We start from the raw sequence: 26,697 nt of genomic DNA, 5'->3' as shown, positions 1-26,697 counted from the left end.
CTTTGTCTAGATACTCATGTTGCAACAGAAGAAAGGGTGGGGGGAAAATGTAATTGTAATGTATACATGTAAGGATAACCTGATCCCCTTGCTGTACAGTGGGAAAATTTTAAAAAATTATTAAAAAATAAAAATAAAAAATAAATGGATGTGTGTTGTGTCTGTGTATAACTGAATCACTTTGCTGTACAGCAGAAATCATCACAACATTGTAACTCAGCTATACTTCAATAAAACTTTAAAAAGTGAAAGAAAAAAAACAAACCTGATATCTGGTTCCCTGAAGATTCTCATTTAATTGGTTTAAGAAACAGCCCAGATACAGGAATATTTAAATGTTCAACTCTAGAATTCAGCGCTTCGCAAAATATAGTGTACATAAGAATCACCTGGTTATTTTGTTAAAATGCAGATTCTGACACAGGAGGATTCTGGTGAAACCTGAGATTCTGTACTTCAGGTATTGCTGATGCTGTTGATTCATGAACAAAACTTAGAGCAGCAAGATGGAGACTAATCCCTAACACCTCAGAAGCACTCACCCTATTTGCTAAGTTGATTTTCCCACCTGCATTTGGTTAGCACACAACAACTAAAGCCAGTGGAGACCCACCTTCTCCATTCTCACTGCAGTTTTACAAGCTAACTTCAAAGGATGTTGAGATGTTTAGACTCAATCCATCCATAAGTACTGTTACCTCCCTTCTTCCTGTGAGCCATCCTAACTGCTCCACACATCATTAGGCTTAGAGTATCCATAGCAGCCAACCCCCTCACAGCTCCTCTACACACAGAAAGTCCATCAAAGCCAAATGGAAATAAACCACAAGTATCAACTGTGCAAAGGACTACGGGAAAATGCAAAGAAATACAAGATATTGCCCCAACCTTCCTCCACTTCTGTTGACAAAATTTGTTTAGAAAAACAGAACCTGGAATACAGTGCAGAAATGCTCAGGATCAAATGAGTGGTACTCGGAGAGAGTGCTATATGAGAAGGGAGTTGATAAATGGCCCTGCAGACTGGGCAGTTAGGGGTAGGGTGGGGGATTTTAGGGGAGTCCCACACAGGTGAACTCATATCACTCGAGACAGATGGGGAAGGGGCTGGTAGGTGAGTCTTGAACCATTCTAGGAAGAGTTAAATTGGTACTACCATAGGACTGAGGGAGGAGAACCAAGGTGGGGACCAAAGACAGTGAAAAAAAAAAATTTCAACTGGAACAGAAAGAAAAATTAGAAATTACTACATACATATATGGACTCCTGGGCAGTGGCAAATGGTTTGATGGGCTGACTAAGGCCTGGAAAGAGAAAAACAGGAAAATAAGAGACAAAGAAATTTAGGGTAGAAGCATGTGAATGAATTTGAGAGTGGGCACAAATTATGAAAAGCTTATATCAGATAATCACACCTAGCAAGAGCATCTCACATAGAGGAAATACTGAACTACCATGAAGCCAAAATGACTCAGCCTGTTAATGTCAGCCAGCCTTTGTCATTGTCCATCCCAGAGTTTATACAATTGGCATGTGAACAGAGTCTCTGAGGTGGTAAGAATGAAGGCTACACATACACCCAAGAGCATGGATTCCCTCTTACCAAGGCTAATTTAGCTATTGTGGCTACTGAATGTTCAACCTGCCAGAAACAGAGACCAGTACTGACTCCCTGTTATGGCATCATCCCTTGAGGAAGCCAGCTTACCACTTGGCTTGCCTTTCTTCCTAGCAGGGGCTTAGCCAGCACCACTGTCCAAGGGTTTATGGAGTGTTTGATCCACTGGTATCAAGTTCACATAACACTGCATCAGGGGAATTATGACTAGAGCAAAAGAAATGTGAAAGTTGGCCCGTAATCACAGGATCCTCTGGGCATAACACATACTTCATTACACAGAAGTTAGAAGCCTGAGATGCAGTGGAATATCCCTCTGAAGGCACAGCTGAAGCTCCAGCTCAGTGCCAATAATTTACCAGGATAGAGTGTCATCCTGTTGGAAGAGTATATTCTTTGAATCAAAGGCCTTTATATGTCCCCCAAAGGAAAAATACATTGTTAGAAGAACTGAGGAGTGGGAACAAAAGTGGTCCCACTTCTCATTCCCAGTGACCTGCTTGAATCTATTCATCCTTTTTATGCAACTCTGGGTTCTGTGGGTTTCAAGATCCTGATTCTTAACGAGAGAACACTTTTGCTAATGGATACAGTTATAACACATTTGCATTATAAGCTCTGTCTAAAGCCTGGGCATTCAGGCTCCTTGTGCCAAGAAACCATCTGGCAAGAGGAGGAGTTATTGCTTTGGCAGGGTAATTGACCAGTCAGCAGGCAGTAGAGCTTCTATTACACAATGGGGCATAGAGGAATATGTTTGGTACCCAGGTGATCCAGTTGGGCATCTCTTGGTCCTCTCTAGCCCAATTATAGTAGCAAATGGATAAGCACAGTGATCCTGGTTTGAGAAGGGCATGATAACTGGAACTGAGACTATTCAAAGCTGAGGGTACTGGTGATGGCATCTGGTAAGCAATCAAGGCTGACAGAGATGAAATATAAGAGAGGGGAAAATCTAGAATCAATAGTTGAGGAGGGAGGCAATGAGTATAAGTCAGGACCATGAGACCAGCTGTAGCATTGGGCCATTGTCTGTCTTACTAACCTCCTGTTCTAAGTTTGCCCCAAGAAAAGTTTAGCCACATTCTGAAGAGCAGCTTCCTAAATGTATATTGAGAAGTAATCTGAATGGAACAAAGAGAAAACTGTGGCAGACACCATCCAGATCCATCCTGATCCTTCTTCAATAAGAGGTTATTGTCCCAGATATTTGGAATGCTGCCAGAAGACAGCCATCAGTTGTCAGCCCCTTTGGGATGGTCTCAGCTGCAGAGAGAGCTGTCACTCAGGGTTATTCCTTTGTCATGCTGCCCACATCTGATGACTGATTTATACAGAAATATGAAGACCTGGCCATTCAGTACAACTCAGGATAACTTGGAAAGGCCATTTTAGTTCCAGGGATCCCTATGGAGTTGACCAAGGCTATTGTTGGTTGTGTTGTAGCTCAACATCTTCTCCCTAGTCTTGTTCCTTTTTCCAGCCTTCCAGACGTGGTGGTACCAAGAACACGCCATAATAAATATTCTATACCCTAAACTGCATCTCAGAGTTTCTCAGTGGAATTTAACCCACAACAGATAAAAGTGAGTGTAGAGAGAAATAACAAATTTTGAGTCATTTTTCTATTGGAGAAAGAAAATACTTTTTTATTTCTGAAAGCACTATGGTAGAAGGGTGATAAAGAGCCAAGAATAAAGGTTTTCAACCACAGTGTGGTGGGAGTGGAGCTGTTCAAGCTTTGTATTCCTTTCCACTATAAGTTATGTCAAGATGCAGTGGATGAGGAGTAGCATGTGGGTAGCAGGAAAGAGAAAACTTGGCCATGTGACCAACCCCATATGTTGGTCATGAAGAAAGATGCCCCATAACAGTTTCTGGGTTTCTGCTCAACCAAGATTTTACATAAAGCTTTAACTTGAGGTGAAGAAGCTCAAGGAGGCTACCCCAGGTCAACTTCTGAGCAAGCCCTCAGAAAAGACAAAAGAGACATATCTTTTCCTCCATGCTGGCAGCTCTCAGAAGCAGCATTTGACCCCAAAGACCCCAGAGACCCAAAGAATCACAGGATCATGAAAAAGCAAGCACAGGAAAGAGTGCAGCCACCAATGCCTTAATAGAGATTGTAACTGGCCAAATTTCCAGCTCAAACAACCTTAATCTTGGCAGACAAGTAGAATTCTAAGGACAGAAGGAAACCTTCAAATGTTTATGTAATTTTCTACAGGGGAAGAGTTTGCTGATTCTAGGAAGGGTGGGCCCCCAAGGCTAGCTGCCTGACTCCAGTGATTACTCTGAGCCTTAATGCTTTGGAAATACACCTTTAAAATTTCTTGTCTGAGATTTAATGCACAATAGGCAATTCATCCATTTCCTCCCAGAGGACCTAGCACATGTGACTGTCTCCTGAGAAAGGCAATTATCACCTCAAGGTGGTCTGCCTGAGATGCTTCTCTAACACTGATTGAGAGGAAGTGAGCCCATGTGACTGTCTCAGGAGGCTCATCACAAGACTGGGAAAGAAGCTTTGTGAAGAATTTTCACAGTATGCTTCTCAGTGAAGCACACACAACTTCAAAACCCAGAAAATGTTTTTCTAAATTCTCTGGTTTTCATATCTTTCCAGTTGCAATTGCTAAGCTACCAGAGGCTATCATTCTGTTATTATTATCCTTAAACTCATTTCTTGGAGGGCTGAAATCATGTTAAGTTTCTATTATAAATGCACAGAACTATCTGTATTCAGGTGGCTTCTAGAAAAGGATTATCCTTGATTTATAAGATGACATCTTTGGAACCTGTATTAGTGCTGAAAAGGGATGCTGAAATGATGGACAAGGGCTTAAGAGCTATGGCTCCAAGAGTTTTCTCTCTGGAGGCAGTGATTCCATTTTTGCATATCCCCTTGTTTCAGGGTTCTGGTCTAATGCTGTCTCCTCCACAATGTACTGCACACCAACCTGGTCTGATTAAACCTCTTGTGTGTCTGTGGCTCAAGACATCTCTTTTTCTTCTATCATAACACTTACTATAGATTGCCTGCTCATGGCTCTCTCCCCACTTCCTCAAGGACAAAGGCCAGGTATTCTACATCTTAAGCTTGATTAGCATGCCTTGTACATATTAAATATTGTTTATGGATGGTTGAAATAAACCCAAATGGTATGACAATGCTATAGGAATGGTTCTTCCAAAAGACAGAAGAGTGTAGAATAGGAAGACATATTACCCCATTAAAAAAAAAAAAAGGTGCCTTGATGAAATACTCCCAAGCCATAAAGATTAGTAAATTGTCTCTCCTTTAATGATTTCAACCAGACAATAAAACCAAAAATCCCAGGAGTTCTCGTTGTGACTCAGTGGTTAACGAATCCGACTAGGAACCATGAGAACCATGAGATTACGGGTTCACTCCCTGGCCGCACTCAGAGGGTTAAGGATTCCATGTTGCTGTGAGCTGTGGCATAGGTCACAGACATGGCTCGGATCCTGCATTGCTGTGGCTGTGGCGTAGGCCCATAGCTACAGCTTGGATTAAACCCCCTAGCCTGGAAATCTCCATATGCCGTGGGTGCAGTCGTAAAAACAAACAAACAAACAAAAAAAAATCTTAAGCTAGTTCTCAGGATTTCTATATACTCACTGGATGTAAGCAATTGGCTTTTACTACAATTTTTTTAATCTCAGAATTGAACGCTTGTTTTCCACCTATGTTTTTCAATAGAAATAATATGAAAGATGAAGATGATAATGTTTGTGAGATATTCTAAGCTCCTTTTTAAAAAGTCTTCAGATACTGTTTCTTTTTTGCTTTTTTTTTTTTTTTAAGGCCTACACCTGTGGCATATGGAGGTTCCCAGGTAAGGGGTCCAATCGGAGCTACAGCTGCTGGCCTATACCACAGCCACAGCAATGCAGGATCCTTAACCCACCGAGCATGGCCAGGGAGCGAAACCGCAACCTCATGGTTCCTAGTCAGATTTGCTTCTACTGCACCCTGATGGGAGCTCCCCAGATACTGGTTTTTTTTTTTTTTTCCCTGGGAATAAAAACAAGTTTCTCCTAAAGTACATTCACATCCATAGAAGCAAATGGAAAGGTGAAATTATGGGGGAGTTGATATATTTGTGATAAATCAAATAAGGCTGAATTTTACAACACGTTAGAGAAATAACAAAAGCGAAGAGATTAGCTTTAAAAATAGTGTGTTGCGTACCTGTGTAGGCAAGAATACATCAACAGCAGAGGTCATCCTGGAGGAGAGAAAGAAAGCAGCATTGAATACCTTGTTATAGAACAAGGGAAAGTGCTCAAGTGAAGAACAGTATTAATTGTGGAAATGAAAACAAGGAGAGCCAAGAGCAGTTCTGAGGAAGCTGAGTTGCAGGTGAGAGCATCCAGGTTGGGAGATCAAGCAGGGGAGGAAGAAGCAGAGAAAAAGTTACATAAATATAGGTCAAGTCAGGAGAATGAGCTGCCTGGGAACAAGGGCTGCTGCTCATCTACCCATCCTCTGAGTTCACACCAAGGATGATACAGTATGGAAACCTGCCTTTCAGGCAAGTCAGCTGCCCCCAGCCATTGGGAACAATGCTAAGTTCTAGCAAGGGACAAAGAAATACCATTTAACTGCCTTGGGGAAGAGATATATAAAGCTAGTGGTTATTTTTTTAAAAGCCAAACTTTATAGTGTGAAGTGGTAGTGATGGAAAAAGACATGCCTTAACTTGAATTTGATCCCCAGCAAATTATATGAAAGGCAAAAAATTCATGCGATGGTGAAATTTCCTGCAAAATATCAGCATTCTGTTGTTTTGTAATTTTCACCTGATGGTATGAATTCTTTCTTTCCCACTGCATCTCACTGCAATTCATACTTCCTCTTCTCAATCGTCTGCCACAACCACAAATGAGGCTCAGGAAACTGGGGCTCTCATGGTTTCTCCAAATCCTATCCTGTTGCTGGCCTGTTGGGCATCAGAGGCAGCTGACCTGAAAGAAGGCAGCTAAGGACAGGAAAGAGATGCAGTGTTAGATCCTCAAAGGCTCAAACTAAATTCTTCCTGTTTTAAATTGCTGAAATCTATAAAGAGGTAATAATTTTCCATTGCACCAGAGTTCATGGTAATAAATTGGTGATGACAGAGAGGAAGAAAATTATTGCCTTTCAACTCCAGGATCTACATTCTCCTTAGTCAACTCCTAGGCTTGACCTAACAGGAATACCTCTCATGAAAATGAAGGCATAACGAGACTAATGTTAGAGAATATCTGTTATCCACTAAACTAAATCCATTACTAATGCACTAGTGTTATAGATTTAAGGACACTAAGATAGATTTTCCTTCCAAAGTGGTAGTGTCATTGTGCCTTGATATTTTTTTTTTTCAGATTTTTGTTCCATAGTTATTAGAAACAAACAGCATAGGAGGTAAGGTGATTCACAAATTTATAATGAAATCATTTTGTTTCATATGCCTATGCCAGGAATTTACAAATTAAGTGCTTAAACTAATTGGTGCAAAGTTTAAAAACAAAGCAAAAAAAGTGAAGACAGAGAGTGGCAAATCTACACTCTGAGATTTGTGATTTCATGTTCTACACTGAATATAAAAGTGATTTTACTTCCTCTTCCCAGATCTGGCAGGCTGCTGGTACTGAGTTAAGAATCTTAAGCATGTTAACCACACCACACATCAAAGAAATAATTATTCAGTATTACAGGGCTCCTTCCCACTGACTCAGCAAGCTAATTACCACCACCCATCTCTAGCCAGCTACTACCACATTGAAGGCAAAGGAATTAAAGAGAAAAACATCCCAAAAGTCGACCCCCAATGATTTCACTCTCTGGAAATATGCCACATAAAAATATGTCAAACGTCACAAGCTTTCTGATCCAATGTCAACAGAAAATAACTTGAGTAGTTTTCAGTGAAGTTCTACCTCTTAGTTTTCCAAACATTTCACAAGAGTACAACATTAGTCTTATAGACTTTTCAAAGATGTCTTTTAGTTTTTTGACTGCTTGAAACTGGAATGGCATTCTCTGTTAAAAGTCATATCCCTCTATTTTTATTAAGACTAATTATTGCTTAAATCCTTGGATTGATGATTCATCAAGAATTAAAGAAAAACAAAATCTTTCCACTTAAACCTATAACCTGATTCCAACTGGATACCACAATTACATTCAAAACAATAATTATTAGCACATAAAAGCTTAGTTTTATTCAATGGATCAGTTTAATGGGGAGTAATTAATTAAATTACCAAAAGTAAAAGAAAAGGAAAGAATTATTTGGGGTATTGATTTAATCTCAGACCTGACTCTCTATAGCAAAAGGATGGAAAACCAATTATCAGGGGAAAACAGAATCATTATATCTTCAGAACCAATTCTCATTGGCTGAAGTAATCAGCATTACAAGATAAATATGCTTAGGTGTATTTCAGCTCCTAATACATGATAAATACTCCACATTTTTTTTTGAAAGTCTATATATCATTGTAGTCAGTCCCTTTGTCAGGACATCAGTTGTATTCATGTTTTAAGTGGTGATACTTTCAAATAATTTATTAATGACTCTGTGTAAAAAACACAATATATATACATATGCAATACATGTATACATTAATATGTATTTATAACACATCAATACATATAAATCTTTTTTTTTAACAACCTCATAGCATATGGAAGTTCTCGGGCCAGGAGTCAAATTGGAGCTGCAGCGGAGGCCTACACTACAGCCACAGCAACACCAGATGTGAGCTGCATCTGTGACCTACACCACAGTTTTTGGCAATGCCCAATCCTTAACCCACTGAGCAAGGCCAGAAATTGAACCTGCAGAGACAATGCCAAGTCCTTAACCTGCTGAGCCACAATGGGAACTCCAATACTTATAAATCTTAAAAAACCGAAAGGACTATGATTATCCTACTGACATAAGTAACAACGAATTAGACGTATAATGTAAACGATCCATTTATTCATTCAAAACATATTTATGTATTATATTAGAATCTTTCTTCATTGATAGATTATACACCCGCCAAAAGCAAAATACATGCAGCTCACAAGGTTGAAGTGAGCACATTCTTTTAAATTAGTCTTCTGAGACTGAATTTAAAGCAGTTTAACTGTGTTTGAAATGAGGTATCTCTGAACAAGATTCTGTCTGCTCCATGGACCAATGATTAGGAAATTCCTAAATTGAACATTTGGGGGGAACATTGTGAAGAACATCATCAGAAGGAGAGCTAATGGATTGTGACTTCATTCCCCCAGGAAAGTAGTAAAGGGTCCTGAAAATAACTGTAACCCTCACACTGGGCAAAAATATCATCCTGCCAGAGACTAAATAAGTTGTTCCAATTGGGTCATTAAGAAAATACTTAGATCAAAAGTTGCCATTGGAATTGTTCTTTAGAGAGGAGTTCTGCTGTCAAGCAAGAAGAAATGGACCATGTAATGTTTGAAGCTTTGGGACTTAAAAATAGCAGGGCTAAAGTACAAGAGCATGTTGTAGGGGAAGAATGCTGCAACACACTTGAACTAGATGACCTGCTACATCTTCACCACCTCTCATCTCTGTGATTCAACTCCACTGTAGTTAAGTACCATCATCAAAATTAAACCATGTAGGAACATGACCGACAGTGACAACAAAAATAATAACACTCTGAGCTCCTTCCTTAGATGAAAGGCTCCATGTTTTTACAAAGAACTTTGCAAACATTGTCTTTTTAATTCTCACAACACCCAAAGTGTGTAGGAGGTAAGTATTATTATCCCATTTTGCAAATGGAGAAGGTGAGGTTCATGGAGTTCGACTTGCCCACGGCTACAAATCAAACCAGCAAGGGAACCTACTCTCTTGACCCTCAGAAGTGAGTTGGTGGAAAACCAGATGCCCTGATGAAATATTGGGGGTTGAGATAAAGTCTGCTCACAGTATGCAGCAATGATATAAGTAAGAAAAGGGGGATAAAATTACAATTCTAAGTAAAGGAATTAGAGCAAGATGATACAAGTTTTAACAAAGGCTTAAAATGCACTGAGAGAAAACCAATTGGGACACTCTCCCAAGTGATGGCTTTACAGATAAAAAGAGGAAGCAAGAAAATAGTCAGGCTTTTTTTTTTTTTTTTTTTTTTTGGCTTTTTGGCTTTTTGTCTTTTCTAGGGCCACACCCATGGCATATGGAGGTTCCCAGGCTAGGGGTCCAATTGGAGCTGTAACCGCAGGCCTACGCCAGAGCCACAGCAACGTGGGATCCAAGCTGCATCTGTGACCTACACCACAGCTCACGGCAACACCGGATCGTTAACACACTGAGCGAGGCCAGGGATCGAACCCACAACTTCATGGTTCCTAGTAGGATTCATTAACCACTGAGCCACGACAGGAACTCCAAGGCTTCTGAATTACATTACATTATTTAGAGAAAATTAAGAAGAGAATAAACAGAAGAAAAGCTGCCTGGCTGCTGTTGCATTACAATGATAATCAAATTAACTGGAATTCTATCACCTTAAATACGCAGGTCTAAATTTTTAAATGATAATCACTGTGCATGACCACAGTTCTGTACTTCAGCCTTAGAGCAAATACCTGCACTATCTGACCACAAAATAAGACTATACTAACTAAACTATTCATTTATATTTTCTTAACTATAAATGAATGAACAAATGAATGAAAAAGAGATGGGGAAAATATTATTTCTAAAAAAGAACATATTTGGTTCATACACATCTTCAGGGCATGATTAAGACTTACTAATACAGACAATGGCTAAATCAGGCCTAAGCCATTGTCCAAAAGGACAGGAAAGGACTAATGGAAGAAAAATGTCAACAATGAAGGTGATTTTCATTTTAGGAGGGCCAGCGTTTTCATACTGCCTTGGGCAGCTGTATTTCCTAAGTCAAAGCACAGCATCAGCTCATGCTAGGCATGTACTCTGCAGCTCCACCTGAACAAATTGAAGGCACTTGTCCTTTCAATCACTGTGAGCATGTTACACATACCCTTTGGGCACCAACTATTAGGCCCGTGCTTCAAGCAGCCACAGAGATCCTAAGTACTCTGGATTCAGACTGCTGAGTCAGAGGCAGGGGTGGGCGGAAGGAAGAGACAGCCTGGCAGACTCTTGTAAGCATCCGTGCACCAAACCTAAAAGAGATGCATACATTAGGCCTCCCCTTCTCTTCCTCTTAGATATATAGGGATTCTCTACACTTACCATCTGTGGTTAGATGTTTGCCTTCTCAGACTTCTGGAAAGTGACTACTAGTTGATGAGAATGGCTGAAGTAGAAAGAAGCTGACTAAGTAAATAGAGGCAGGGCCAGTACAATTCTGAGGAATGAATGTTCATTTAAAAAAAAATGTTTACATGTTGATTTTTTTTCTGTTTCCACTCATTATGTATCAGTCTTTAGAATCATAAAACAAAGTTAGTACACCTAGCACCATTCTGTGCACCTGGGACATGATCACTGAACAGACAGATTCATCCTTATTATAGACACAGCAACACTGCATGCTACGCTGGTAAGAGTGTGAGAGCCTCAACAAGTCCCAAGCCTCTGCTCTCTCTTGAACCAGAGATGGGCCTCTGCACTTTCAATTGTAGGTACCACATTGCCCAGTTTATTAATTGTTTTAAGTCCAGCTTTCATCCTGATCCAGGTGGTTATTGCCTTTACTATCCACAGCATTTACGTGTAGACAATAAATATGCATTTTTATATAAAGTCAATATCTGGTGACTTATTACACTTATTTAGATATATTTCCATGTATATATCATGCATTTGCTGCATACACAGAGATTTACTGAGAATTACACTTGCCTTGCCATTGTGGTGAACTCTGTGGCGAATTCTGCTTCCCTGCCCTCTCTTTCCCAGGGCTGATGCCCAAAAGCGCTTCCTAACAAGTGCCCCAAACATTTACCTCCTTCTCAGAATCTGCTTCCCAAGGATTTCTCCCAATATGCAGCAATGATATTAATTTGCATTTCATACTGAAAACCCAAAATGATAAGATAATAAATATATTCATTTCAAGGCTGGACAGATCAAGGGTGCCATGGTCATGCCTGGATCTTAAAATAGACATAGCGTGGGCTTTATAATTCAATAGGAAAATAAACCTTCAAAATCAATTCTATATTTTTTGGAACTCTGTATATAGGATTTTAGGGTAATTCTTTTTGCAAATACCTCCAACTGTTTTCACGTTCTTGGTGAGAAAATTTAATTCAATGGTAAGTTATTCTTACTTGTACTCCATCATAAGGGTTGCTTATTAACAGATGAAAATGTGGGGTCTCAGGAGGCAGCCTAAGTTTAAATAGCCTCTGCATGCTATGTAACCTTGGGCAAGTCATTTCCCTTATTTGTGTCATTCCCCCAATCTGTCATAGAAAAAAATATAACAAAATGAAATACATTATGTAATCTGCCCAGCTCACTGTTGGGCACATTTGTTAGCTAAATAATGTTTAGTTTTCTATGACACTGAAGAATGGTATTATCTTTTAACTTCATGATAAGGGAGGTTCACATTATAGTAAGACCAGCAGGGAATACAAGGAAGTTTGATATATATGTATGATGTGACAAGGTATTTTTTAAAAATCTAGAAGTTATGGAAACTTCATTGAACCTTTCTCAGATGCCCCCCAAACTCATGCTTTCTAGCTTGTTTTTGTCCTCACCACATCTTCTAACAGTTGATTATTTCCTAAAGGGCTCATATATGTTAGTTTCCTTCTTGATTTTAATCAAGTTCTTATGTCAGAAAAATAGCTTGTAGGGCCTATCAGAAATGATTCCCTCATATTCATTCATTCTGCCAGAGATCTTTTGACTGATGGATTAGGTTCAATAATAATAGCCTCAGCCAGATATTTGGACATTGAATTGCATTCTCCATCAAACATAACCTCAATTTCCTCAAACTTGACCAACCTGATGGGTTTCATTATTAATCAAATCCCACTGACTCATGCTCCCATTAGCCAATATCCCTCCAAGGCCCTTCCATTTCTCCTCCCATCTGTCTCCCAGGAGCCCTGTAGAGAGTCGTTCATGTTCTCACCTGCTCTCACTAGAAGTCCTCTCCCATTCTCTATGTGCCCTCATGGTGGTCCCAGAATCCACTTGAAAGTGGCACCTAGGACTGCTATTCTCACTATTCCCCCCGACCCACCATGACAACTTGGATGCTTGGGCCAGCAAGCCTCTTCTGAAGTAGCTGATACCACTCTGTGTCCACTGTAGTCCTCAGTGCACTGCAACTGAGCCACACATGGATTGTGGAAAATGAGGTTAGAGAGGAAGGCAGGAGCCAGGCAAGGCTTTGTCCATCACACTAAGAAGCTTGGGCTTAGCCTGTAGTCAGCAGGAAGTCAGCCAAAGGTTTAAATAGGGGCTTAACATGTACACTTTTATTTTAGCAACAACACTGTCTGATGTATAGAGGATGAAATGGAGGGAGACTGAGATTGTCAAGTCAAGAGAATGATTATGAGGATTTTGTAACTGTAACAATGAGGCAGCGGAGGAGTCAAACTAGGCTGAGCTGTGCAGACGGAGGGCTGCCTTCTCTGGACTGCACTTACTGGCCTTTCATGTCTTCTGGTTTCTAATTAGCTTGGGCCTCTGGTAGTTAACTATCAGAAGACTGGAAATCAGGAGGAAAGAAAAATCCAATGTATTTCATCCTCCCTCTCTAGGTCTCAGGTGACACCACCAGAAGCTGCCACATCTCCTCTTTGGCACGTGTGCATGCTCCAGTTCTGGCTTCTGCCCAAGGATCCCGCCCAGGGCTCTGGAAACCCCACTTCCTCCTTTTGTCCCTCCAACCCAGGTTTGATTGTGGCTTCCTGCTGTGGCTAACATCTAAGCTGCTGCTTTGTCTCCTGTTTGGCTTCTCAGCTCTTCCACCATCGGTATAATTAGTTTTTGGTATAAAATCTCTCTTCTAGAATATTTGGAGAGGATTTTCTTTTCCTGATAGGACTCTGACTGATAAAGAAGGGGACACATTTGAGAAATATTCAGGAGGCAGAATCATTGGGACTTTATGCAGCTAACCCTTATCTCCTAACTCAGAATTGTTCTCACTCTTCTGCACGTTCCTGAACTGGGTCTTATTGTATTGATTCCTCACTTAACTGGCTGTCTCCTTTTCCACTTTCAGTACAGCAGACTGAGAGTTCTCAAACTTCATGTGACAATAACAACAGATCAAAATAATAGGTGCTGGGAGTTCCCAGGTGACCCTCCAGTTAAGGATTTGGCATTGCCACTGTTGTAGTGTGGGTTTCATCCCTGGCCCAGGAACTTCCTCAAGCCATGGGCATGGAAAAAAAAAAATGGATGGTGCTGCATGCATGAGGCAGACAAGTTTCCCCTGGGGCTCGGCTACCTCAGGAATCATCCACTATTGGGCCTCCCAGGCTTGAGATGGCCAGCTTCCACAAATGAAAATGTAAACCCTGCCAAACTGGATGCTCCGGACATCAGTCCTTGATTTAGAACATGCTACATAAAGACCTAACAGAACAAAGTTGAGATACTATTTTGTTGGATGGAGTCAGGGCAAAGAATACAAAACCCCAACAGCCAGGAAGGAAAAGGCAAGGAGATAATGCTGAGTATGTGGATGGGGCTCCTGAGGCTGGTACAACTTGAACAAAGAGCACACCAGGCCTGGCTGGGAAGGGACCTGGGAATTCATGGGCACAGATGCCCTGTGTGATGCCCGAGATGTTCTCAGGCCTATAGAGTCAGGGGAGGATGCCAGAGAGGGATCACCTCTCTCCTAGAGAACTGGTCATTTTGTAGCTAATAAAGGCTCAGTGGGGGTTGGCCAGACAGACAAACATTTTATGTTACTTTTTGATTAAGTAACTTCTAATTTCAGAATCGTTTCAGATTTAGGAAAAGGAGCAAGTAGCAAAGACAGACAGAGAGTCCCCATATACCCCCACCCCCTGTCCCCACTATCACCATCTTACATTACAGTGGTACATGTGTCACCAACATTGAAACTGACATTGGTATGTGACCACTACTAAACTCTATGGTTTACCTGAATTTCACTATTGTTTCCTAATATCCCCCCATAGATCCTCCTATATTACATCTAGGGGCATTTTATTTTTATTTCCAAGCTATCTATCTTAATGCTTAAAAAGAAAAACATTTTCTCTCATTTATTTCATTAAAGGAATACTCAAACAAATAACAACAGAAATCATTAAAACTTTTTCCAGCTTCAGTACACTTCCTCAAGTATGACGAGGATAAATTCTCTTCCTTAGGGGAGTGTACTTGGGCACAGAGCACAGGAACCAAACCACATGGGTTCAATCCCAGTCCACGTCTTCCTCTCTGGGCAGCCTCGGAAAAGTACTTAAGTGATCAATCCCCCTGGGCTGTAGTTTTCTCATCTATAAAGTAGAAACAGAGATAGTACCGTCCCTCACAGGTGGGTATGTGGATTAAAGTTAATAGTACCTATAAATCGCTTAGGCACATAAGTGCCTGGGTGCATAGCAGGCACTGACTTGATCTTAGCTGTTATTACTGTTACAATTGCTATTTGATTCTAGAGTATCCTATGCATCTTTTTTCCTTGATACTCATCACATTTTTTCCATTACGTGTTTCAGATATGTCTATACTTCTAGACTATGATCTTCATGAATTCAAAGATATTCCTGTCTAACCAGAGTAGATGCTCATGAAATAATCGCTTAATTGTTTTACATGTTAAATGCAGAGCCATCAACCAACCACATGAAATGTGAAAGCTTGAAGGAAGAGAAAATGAATGAGATAAAATCGGATAGGAGTTCCTGTTGTGGCTCAGCGGAAATGAACCCAACTAGTATCCATGAGGCTGTGGGCTCAATCCCTGGTCCTGCTCAGTGGGTTAAAGATCTGGCATTGCTGTGAGCTCTGGTGCAGATGCATCTTGGATCCCATGTTGCGGTGGCTGTGACGTAGGCCAGCAGCTATAGCTCCAATTTGACCTCCTAGCCTGAGAACATCCATAGTCCACAACTGCAGCCCTAATATATATATATATATATAATATATATATATGTATAATGTATATATATATATATATATATATATATATACACTAGAGAGATACATACACACACATCAAATGGGGGTAAAATATTTAGATTTTGTTTCTCAGCCATCGGTTTATGACACTCTGTCTTCGCTCACATTTAAACTCAATTTTTCCTCATGTGCTACATGATACTGAAAGGGAATGCATTTTTCTGAGATTAACAATTAAAAAGTTCAGCAGGAGGACATCCCCCTTTCAAGCATTGGTAATGAAGAATGGCAGGGGGAATTTTGGATGTAATTCCCAGCTATTGCTTTCTGGTGAAATTGGCATTAGGAGTACACAGGAGAAGAACAAGTATTATATTCAAATGGCTTCAAGAGTCAAGTTTCTTGCCAAATGCCTTGAAAAACTGAGTGTTTCATGTGTAAATGCACACTTGGGCTCTGGGAACCCCAGGCACGGATGTCTGTAAAGCCATGTATATTTCTGCCATAAAGGCAACTTTAAAATGTGCTCCACTCTTATCCAGACTTCCAGACAAGGAAGTTGTTAAATGCATTTTTTTTCTTCTTTCCTGTAAGTTGCCTTTGCCTTTGAAATATTGCAAAGTGGTTGTCCCAGAGGGTGGAGGTGGAATCAGCAGCTGCAGCATTTTTTAAGCCGTCATCCCTTTGGTATGTTGCTTCCTTTCACTTCATGCTGGGGAAGATCCCACCCATCCTTTGCATTCCTCCTGAGCAAGTTGTGTCAAGGAAAGGCGAGAGAGGAAGCTATTCCCATCCTCCAGGGTGTAATCAAAAAGGAAGGTTTTAATTAGTTTCTCAGGATGTTCTCAGTTTCTGCGCAGAACAGCCCTTCCCTTTTTTGGCATCAGAGCTCTTGGATTATTCAAGAAACACAAAGCTTTGGTCTCTCAGGAGCTAAACTCTCTGCATTCAAATGTAATAAGGAGCCATGTAGCCCATCTTTCCTCACACTTATCAAGTTGTAATCTTACACTTACCTGTCTAATTAATTGATTTGTAACCCTCTCTCCCATCATGCTGAGGATTCCATGAAGACAGAGGCAGGTCTGATTTTGATCTCCATTACATTCTGAGCACAAAGCAGTGTGTCTGGTGCATATTAGGTGCTCAACAAATTGTTGAACAATAAAATAATAAACATGTGATTGAAGAAGCTTCCACTATAGTAAACAAAACAGTTCCTGAAGCGTGTGTGGCTCTCAGAGACAGATTCTTTACGAGGTTCTTTGAAGGAGAATAGTTGATGATATGGCCTTTTCTATGGACAAGGCATCCTCCAAAGTGCATCACATTTGTTACATCCATTAACTCAAATAATCCTTATAATACTATGAGCTATATTCTGTAATTATTCCCATTTTACAGATGAGAAATCTGAGACAGAGAGAGTAGATCAGTGAAATTTGCCAAGGTCAAATAGCAGCTGCACCAGAGTCTGGAAGAGAACACAGCCCAGTTGGCTCACTTCAGGGACTGTGCACCCCAACTCACTATGTGATCCTGCCTCCTAGGATGCTAGAGCCCTGGATCCTCATAGTACAAGTAGCATAAGTGATAATAGTCCTAACTGGCAAAAAAAAAATCGATTCATGTCTGGATAGACGTGGATAAATATATAAACCATCTTCTACATTTAGGGCTGTCAATATATAATATAAACACACATTTCAAATTCAACGAAGTGGGAGTTCTCACTGTGACACAAAGGGATCACCAGCATCTTGGAAGCACTGGGATGCAGGTTAGATCCCTGGCCTGGCAAAGTGGGTTAAGGATCTGGTGTTGCTGCAGCTGCAGCTTAGGTCACAACTGCAGCTTGAATCTGATCTCTGGCCTGGGAACTCCATATGCCTTGGGGCAGGCAAAAAAAAAAAAAAAAAAAAAAAATTCAACAGGTGTAAGGTTGTGTTATATATATGTTTTACCAAATTAAAAATACATATCTAAAAATGGATCATAGACATGAAACTTAAATCTGTAAAACTTGAAGCAGAAAAGCAGAAAATCTTAAAAAAAAAAAAGGATTGTGCATGATGAATGGCACAAAGAGACAAAAAAAAATAATTTTCTTGAATTCCTTTAATGTCAAGTACACTCATAGGTATTTAGTGAGTCAAAAATCTGCCTTATTTTTTTTTCTAAAATACCTTAAGAACAGTTACTATGTGAAAATACAAATTAACTGTCTGCTTCACTCCAAAGACTCCATGGAATCCCAAATGGCCAAAGAATAAGGATTAAATACCATCAAAATAAGGTTGCTGTATGAAGACATGTCCCTCCTGTACTACAAGACATATACTTCAATTCCAAATGGGGTTTCAGACACAAAGAAATGAGCAGAAAAACATTTTTCTCACCTCTGAGTTCCCATTGCACATTAGGCCATTTTCCTTGTTCCTGACATTTAATGCATTCTATCTAATATCCATGCACTTGTCTTATCTCCCCACAGAAACTATAAACTCCTTAAAACAGGAACTGTGTCTTGCAGTAAAAGGCAGTGTGCTGAAAAGAAAAGAACATGATTTGTATTAGTAAGTGGAATTACCACTCACTATTTGTACAACTTTGGGCAAGTTATTTATCTTTTTCCATCCTTGTTTTGGTCATCTATAAAACGAGGTTAATAATGGTATGTAGAATTATTAGCTAGACTTTTAAAAGAGTATGCAAAACACTGGTTAAACACAGGAGACTAAAACATATATGGTTTACTCCAGGAATATATTAAAATTTCAGTGAGTAAACAAAACCTTCTTAAACTGATAAGGGCAAAGAAAGCAAGGGAAAAGAAATAAGATGAGGGAAAAAAGAACGTATATATAGAAAGCTATGGACTGATTTGTGATAAGTGATTTGCCAGACCAGAAAACATGGAAACCCTTCAGCAAATAAAATCACTAAGAAGGTTCGTTTGCCCTTTAGCATCTCAGAAGACTCAGGAATTGCGGCCAGGCGGAAATTTGGAAGTAGGTGTTGGTGAGATGAAAACAGTAACACCAATGGAAAGTCTTCGTAAGGAGCAGTGAAACCCTGGGATACCTCACATTCCCCACATACCCAGGTGTCCATTTGGCTTAACTTTGAATAATGTTTATATACACCTAGCAATGTAGAGACTGAATACTAATCTGACCAGAAAGTATAATTTAGATTATAAAAATGCTGAAAGTATAAGTGTGTATTTGAGATGAGAAGAGGTATTTAAGGAAGTTAAACAGTTGCCTTCCATTGTAGCATGTTCATAGGTAATATCTAAAATTGACAAATAGCAGTTTAGCATATTATGTAAAACTATGGAGGCAAATACCAGAAGATTAAAGGATTAAAAGAGGTTTCCTCTAGGAGATGAGAATTGAAACAGTGAAACAGTGGCTGATGTTTTGCATTATAAGCCTAAAGGAATGATTTGCCTGTTATTTCTAAGTACATTTTTAATCATAAAAAACATTTTTTTAAAAACAAGTGCTGGGCTACAGAAGGCAGTCAATAAACATCAGTGGCAGCTCTTAATCCCTGTTCATTTTTCTCTTCTCAATATATTTATTTATGTTCATATTTATTGCCCAGTAGGTTCTTATTCAATATTTACTAAGTGACTAAGCAAATGAGCCATCAGGTTCACGTATTGAATCACCAACAAAATCTTCAGAAGGGAATAAAGGAAGGAATGCATTTATTGCCTTAGGTTTTATAATGTAAGGCATGCACTGTCACCTAGAAACAAAGTTTTCAGTGGTTAATGATGAGTCTTCCTGGCACTTTCTATGGGTGGGACAGAGAATGAATGCGCTATAGATAGGAAATCAGGTACCTGTACCAAAGGCGTGGCCTGTGAAATATGAGAGTTATGTTCAACCTGAAAAACTCCCTTAAAATACTATCAGCTACCTATACATGACAGACAAATTAACCTGACAGCATCGACCCTTAAAAAGACCTTTGCTATTGCCAGGGTTACCTAGGTCCACATTTCCCTGTACCCTTTCCTCCATCCCCCTCAAGCAAGGTGGGGATTAGTTTATCATCAGCATTGATCAGGTGACCTAATCCCTGATTCTGGGCATATTTATTCCTGGGGAGCTTGACACGCATTAGCATAATCACACATTTACTCAAAAATTACGTGGCACAAATATGCAACTGTCACTTTCAAGAACCACTTTCACACTTTGGTTTTCTTCTTTTGTGAGTTTTCCAGCCCTGCACTTCTCTTCACCATCCTTTCAATGAGGATGAACATAGCAAAAGAGATTAGGGTAAAAAGAAAAGAACAGATCCACGTGGGCAAGCTGTTTACTCCCACAGTCCACTCAGTTGTTTCGTCTCTTTTGTGACCCATGCCACAGCCACAACTTCTTCACTAGGGCACATATCAACCGGGATCAATGATCTGGACCTTAACCAAGAAGAAACACCATTACTTTGTTTGCATGTTTGCTTATTTGTTTAATTGCATGAAAGAAAAATAGCATGAGGGGACCATACAGTATACTTTTTTCCAAAAGAACTGCTTCTGAAAATCTAGATGATGTACTTTTGAAGATTTTTAAAAACTAGCTTTTTGATATTAAAAATAAAACTCTCACTCCCAACATCCACATGTACTGCTCTGCAGAGCTGGTGATTCATGATTAAAAGTCCCCTCAGAAAGACAAATCCCAGTCAAACAACAAAGGTTCAGATTAAACCCAAGCCAAATCAACAGATGCCTGGCACCATCAACTAAATGCCACCAAACGGAGGCTCCCATGGAATGCATGAAGGAGGGAATTCCAGAGACACTGAGTCAGTCAGAGACACAGGAGCCGATTTGCCACTGCTGAGTATGGCAAGGAACATGGGAAAGTCCCAGGTGAAGAGTTCAAGTTTTGCCAAATCAATTTTCTTTATTGAAAATCTTCAATGATAGGTTTCAAATCTTGAGATAGTCATTGAAATGATGGATGATGTTATGTAATGAGAATTAAATGTCCACTTGAAACTAATAGAATATTGTAAGTCAACACATTGTAATTAAAAAAATATTTTAAAAAGGAGGGTAAGAATGGCAGTCCAAAGGAGACAAGAAGATCTGTAAGTATGGGAAAATGTTGGTGGATATGAATTGCGAATAGACCTCAGCCAATTTCACTGTTCACAATTATTAGGCTCTTTTGATAGGCATGTCCTATAGGAAGAGATATGTGTGTGTACTTGATCTCCTTCCTACAACATTACTCAGAAAGTCTCAAGCTGAATTCTGCTATACAAACAGTTATCATCAAGCAGTTGCAAAAGGCATCATACAACCGGTACTGTAAGCTTTATATTTCCAGCTTTCTAAACTTTTAGTTCCCCCAAGAAAACACAACAGTATTTTAGAGGCAGGATTTAGCTAAATTCAGTCATCAGCAAAGTAACCAGAAGTTGTCAGAGGGAAGCCTTGGCTACCATGCCGAAGGGTACAGACCACATGACTCTCTACATTTATATGCCTCATACACGCAAGGATGACGACTGTTTCTCTAATATTTCTAGCCAGTTCACATATTCAAACACCACCATTTTCATGAATGAAAACCCATTTCTGATTCTTGCTATGCCACTTTACAAACTCTGACATTTGCCGGGCAACTGAATTTCTTGCAATAGCTAATTTTGGAGCAGAATCTTCTAATTATATGCTAACTAATAATTCATGTACTAGGTTGCAGAATGTCCCCTCAAAATTCATGTCCAGCAGGAATTTGTGAATGTGACTTTATTTGGAAATAGGATTTTGCAGATGTAATCAAGTTAAGATGGGGTCATAAACTGGATTAACATCTCATAAAGACTAGTATCCTTAAAATAAGAGGAAAATTTGGACACACACATACAGAGGGAAGAACTTGTGAAGACTGAGGCAGAGACTGGATTAATGCATCTAGAAACCAAAGAATGTCAAGGACTGTTGGCAGTCACCAGAAGCTTGGAGGGAAGAATGGAATGAATTTGCCCTCAGAGCCTCCAGAAAGCAATCAGCCTTGCTGACACTACAGTGTTGGACTTCTAGCTTCCAGAACAGTGAGAGAATAATGTTCTGTTGTTTTAAGTTTGTAGGTGGTAATTTGTTATGACAGCCTCAGGAAACTAATATACCATAGAATATATATTTCCAACAAGGGCCACTAACCATCCCGGGGAGCAGATTGAAACTAACCATTATATATATCACAATGTCAATGATGAAGCGTGTGAAAGTAAATTATACACAACATGGCAACACGGTAGTAGAATTGATGTATGCGTATTTTTGTAAATAACTATTTTTTTCAACAGCTGTATTAAGTATCTAAGGGCACACATAGGATGTGGATCACCTTTACATCCTCAAGCCTATAGATCCATCCCCAGTTTTCTTAGGCTTAGAAGCCAGGACAGTTTCTCTCTTCTTTTCTAAAGACTTTTGGAGACTTTATAGGGCAGAGCTGATTCATAGGTATAGTTTGCCATTGATCAACAGACACCATTTGCACTGCTGATAGAAGCTAAATCCAATACATAAAACATCTCCTAGCTCCACCAGAAGTTTTGTTTTTTTGAGATGAAAAGATGAAGATTTATTTGACAAAAAAAATCACCTGTGATATTTTTTTTTCTATTGCAGGAACACCCTTAAAAGAAAATATAAGAGTATCAATTCATGAATAGGAAATGAGGGATACAGTTTATTATAACTTATCTAGGCTATTTGGAGTTTCTCAGCACATACACATTTTCATTTAAATCCTCCTATTTTTTGTGCCAGATTAATCTGTACTCTTAAATCATCCTAAATGTAAGTCTCAGTTCTGAAATTTTTACTCTGTGTGACCCATAGAAAGCTGTTTGATATCATACAATGATAAAGCACACATCCCAGCTTGTACTGAGAATTCAATGAGAGCACATATGTCATATGTGAATTTCACACAGTGCACAATACTAGATAAACATTTGCTTCTTTCCTCCATTGATAAACATCTTAAAAATGTCTTTGTCAGATCCCATTTGTTTCCATATGGAGCCCACCATTTTCTGTTATGGGTTCTGGGACAAGAGAAGTCATAAGTGAAAGGCACAAAATCTCACTCTCTCTTTCAGGTTTGCCTACCGACTCCACAGTGCTGTGGAGCAAGAATGGATGAGGCCCCAGCCCAGGAGTAGGCAGAGTCCAGCAGGGAAGCCCAGCTGGCTACCTTGCCTTCCCCTGCAGAGTGACAATGGCTGGAAGAGTACTTAGCTGGAATACTTTCAGGACAAGCTGAGTTGCACCCCTTCACCACACCCCTTCACCACACCCCAACACCATTACCACCCCACCACCTCTCCATTTTCAGTACCAAAACTAGAAGCAGCTGAATGTGCTGCAAAAGTGGGGCCCCATAGTGCAAGTTAATGACCACAACACTGCCCTGCCTCAATGGAAAGCACATGAACTTGGGAACCTGGGAGTGTAGGTTTCAATTCAGGAGCCCCGTTTACCACCTGTGTCATCTTAGGAAACACATTTGAAATTCCCCAGCTTAAACAGAGCTCTTATTTCCCCTGTTGTTGACTTGTGGTGACAATTAAAGATAATATACATACAGTACTTTGCATAGTGCCTGACTCATATTTGGCTCTCAACAAGCAATAAATGTTCTCCTCTCTGAACTGATACATACTCTAATCAGGATGTCTTTCCTCCTCTTCTACTCTCATAGAAGTATCATTCTTCACTCAAAGACTGGCTTCTCACAGCTGCTCTTTCTTCCTTTATCCCTGCTACTCAGGGAATCCTCATACCATTTCTCCTGGTCTCACTTGTGATGGTATTTAAGACCCCAGGTTTTTAAGCCTCACTGTTGCTACGATCTCCATAAATGCTCTTAGATTCTCCCTAACAATATAGGTCATACTTTGCTTAACTTATATCTAAAAATCAAGGCTAGGAGAGATTCAACTTGCCAAGCTAACAGGTGAGTGAATCAAAATCCAAACCCATTGTGTCTAACTCCAGAGCCTCTACACTGCCATACTTAAGTCCATACTGCCTTTCATGTTATGTCATATTTCAGATATTTGGTTCACATGCCAACTGATAACATACATAAGGACAGGCTTAGCACAGTGCTTAATCTGTAGTAAATGCTAAATAAACATTAGGATTATTACAAATAGTCATTAATTAGTAGATGATTAATTAACTACAAATATGTTTATTATCCTATAGAGATTTTTAGACCAAAGAAAATCCTGAATCAAGGAAAGGTTTATTTTGTATTTCTTCAGGAAAGACAATTTTTTAAAAAGGTTATAGCTGAAGCCAGAATGCAGTCACATTTGCTATAAAACCAGATGTTTGCGAGAAAACTAGGAAGACATTGGTCCATTCCAGAAATGCAAAAAGGCCCTTCCTCAGCATAGCCCTTAATAATGTTTTTAAAGGTGGTATACTGATGTATTGATATGACAGCTGGTAAGGCTATGATGAAAAGACATGAAAGGAAGAATGGTGAAACAAGACCATGAGCCATTCAGAGACGGGAATCAAGGGGTGGTGCAATGTCACACCATGGCTCACCTCTCCAATCAACAGTGAAGGCCCCACCCCATCCTCACTCACCTTATGTTAGAATCCAGCTATACCACTGCCCTGAGGTAGAGGAACACAAGTGTAATTCTGCAGTGATGAGAATCAGATTCCTTCAATACTGGTTATTGAAAAATTTTTTTAATATCCATCCATTTCAGCAAGAATGTTTTGAGCTGACTTTGTCATCTGTATCTTGACAATATGTCTTTATCTCCCAATGCAAGAAGAGATTATAAACTTTTTCCTCATCAGTGTTAAAGACCAAGTGCCAACAATGAAAAAAAGCAAGATCTTTGCTTCAGATCTTCTGAAGGAGCCCCACTGGGTCAGTGCCAGGGTTCCTGCCATCTCAGTTATGAAGAGTCTAAACTAATGTCAGTGCCCATGTGAGGAAGGAGTTAGTCTGATAAACATCTCACCACTGATTTCCCAGGAGTGGAAAAGTGATATATAATGTGTCTGGCAGAGCTACTGATGCTGAGCTTGTTACTGTTTTTTTTTTTCTCTTTTCTCTTCAGGAGGAGGTGAATACATGTTTTGGTTTTATATCTGGCACCTATCTCTCTCCCCAAGGAAGGACTTATGACTCCTGCCAGCAATAGGCTTCACTGCTTTTGGCAAGATTTTATTCATCTGGATGGTCTTGCATCCAAATCACAAACAGAAAGGAGTTAAGCTGAGCGAGGTGCAGATACCCAGACACCAACCCTCACTACGACATGTGCTGTGTCAGTTTGAAACAAGCCTGACTTTTGTCTTATGGGGAGCAATATGCAATGCTGTGTAATTTGGTCAAAACTGGAGTTTCCCAGATTCCAACGTTCAGAAATCCAATGATGCTGAAAACAATTCCTGGTGAGCATAAAAATTAAAAGCAAGAAAATGGAATCTCAGGAAACTGCCCTGACTTAAACACCACCGTTTTATAAAACAAGGACATTGCCACATAAAAAAAAGGTAAATGATCATAATCTCAGAGTAAAGGACAGTCTTTTAAGTTATTAATTGAACGTTATGCTAAAAATAGAAATAAAAAAGGTTCTGATTACTCTTATGAAACTATAAACCACTGAAAATATAAAAAAATGCAGAGGAGTGTTTCATATTCTGGGAAATCCTTAAATATCTCAGTGAGTGATCCTGGACAAGGGTACCCATCTATCAGACATATTTAAGGTGTACATAGAGGAGTTCTGTTGCGGCATTCATAAAATTGTAAATTTAGGTTAATGAAATCATGAAAATAACATAATGAAATGCTACAGATAGATTTGTCTCCTCCAGGCTGAGACCACAGCTGACTCCCTTGATGTCTCCAGCCATGGGGCTTTCTTCCGTCTTTAAACTCTCCTATGTGGCCATGACTAAGCAAACCACTTGGCATTTAATCCCATAGCACCTTGTACCACCTCTGATATCAAGGCACTTACCCACTTTACATTCCATACATACTTTCTAAATGAGCAGAACCTCTGAGATACTTTTATAACCAAGGGCAAGAAAGTCCCTGGCAAAATAAAAGCCTGAAATATAAATATGGCAGCCTCTGTAATAAGATTAGTAATATCAAATATTTACATGGGCAGGAAGAGAACATGAGTATAGACATTTTGTAGACATAAAAATCCAATTGGCAAAAAAAATGATCAAGGCATCTAAAAATCAAATCTGGAAGCCAAAACCAGGTTCTATAGATATCTTGTTTTTTCTTCAGACATTCTTTCTACCACCCTTCCACTCAAGGCTTAGCCCTTCTTCCTTTAAAGAAGGAGGAAACTTCTTCCAGCCTCCCACCTTAAAAGCCTTTCCATCTATCCCAACTTTTGGTGATTTTTCCCCTCTTGTTAGTTTCTGGAAGAGCTATTATCTCATCTCTTCTCTTCTTCCTCGAAGAAAGAATTTAAGATCATTATAGACAAAATGAGGACAAAATAATACACTGTTTCCCTTCCTGCCCCCATTTCTCTGTACACTAAGCAAGATACTCCCACCCTCACCTTCTACATACCAGGGAGACCCTACTCATTCCTCAAGGTCATATCAGCACTGTCACTTCCTCTTTTTCACACCTGCCTGGGTTCTCTTCCCTTCTACACTGATTAATTACTTCCTCCTCCATGCCTCCATGCAAATGTTTCCATTGAGCAAAAATAGCATTCACATTATGGTGAAAGTATTGAGATTAAAACTCAACTGGGCCAGTAACACTGCCCAACATCTTCAGTTGTTCAATACAATCTACAATGACAAATAAACCTCCTCTTTCTTCAAATCTCTGAAACAGTCTTGTTCCTTTTGGTATTTACCATATGAACTTGCCTCTTAAATAGAAGTTAGAGACTACCTGATGGGAA

The 26,697-nt window shown here is 39.7% G+C and overlaps 1 long non-coding RNA gene across 2 annotated transcripts in view; it reads right to left on the bottom strand.

Annotated features, from left to right (window-relative positions):
* LOC102159433 overlaps positions 1-18,922 on the bottom strand; it is a 233,654-nt gene extending 214,732 nt beyond the window's left edge. The window contains exons 1-4 of one of the 2 annotated variants that reach the window (XR_002339578.1): positions 18,120-18,911; positions 6,446-6,624; positions 5,835-5,871; positions 965-1,304 (exon numbers count right to left, since the gene is read on the bottom strand). This is a non-coding gene — a long non-coding RNA (uncharacterized LOC102159433). Of the gene's footprint in view, positions 1-964; positions 1,305-5,834; positions 5,872-6,445; positions 6,625-18,119 lie in introns of those variants that run through there. The other variant, XR_002339577.1, reaches the window with a different exon arrangement.

The sequence above is a fragment of the Sus scrofa genome, chromosome 16 (genome assembly GCF_000003025.6).
Source record: "Sus scrofa isolate TJ Tabasco breed Duroc chromosome 16, Sscrofa11.1, whole genome shotgun sequence".
Lineage (NCBI taxonomy): Eukaryota > Metazoa > Chordata > Mammalia > Artiodactyla > Suidae > Sus > Sus scrofa.
Note: the sequence above shows the minus strand (reverse complement) of the source record. Positions and strands in the feature narration are given on the sequence as shown.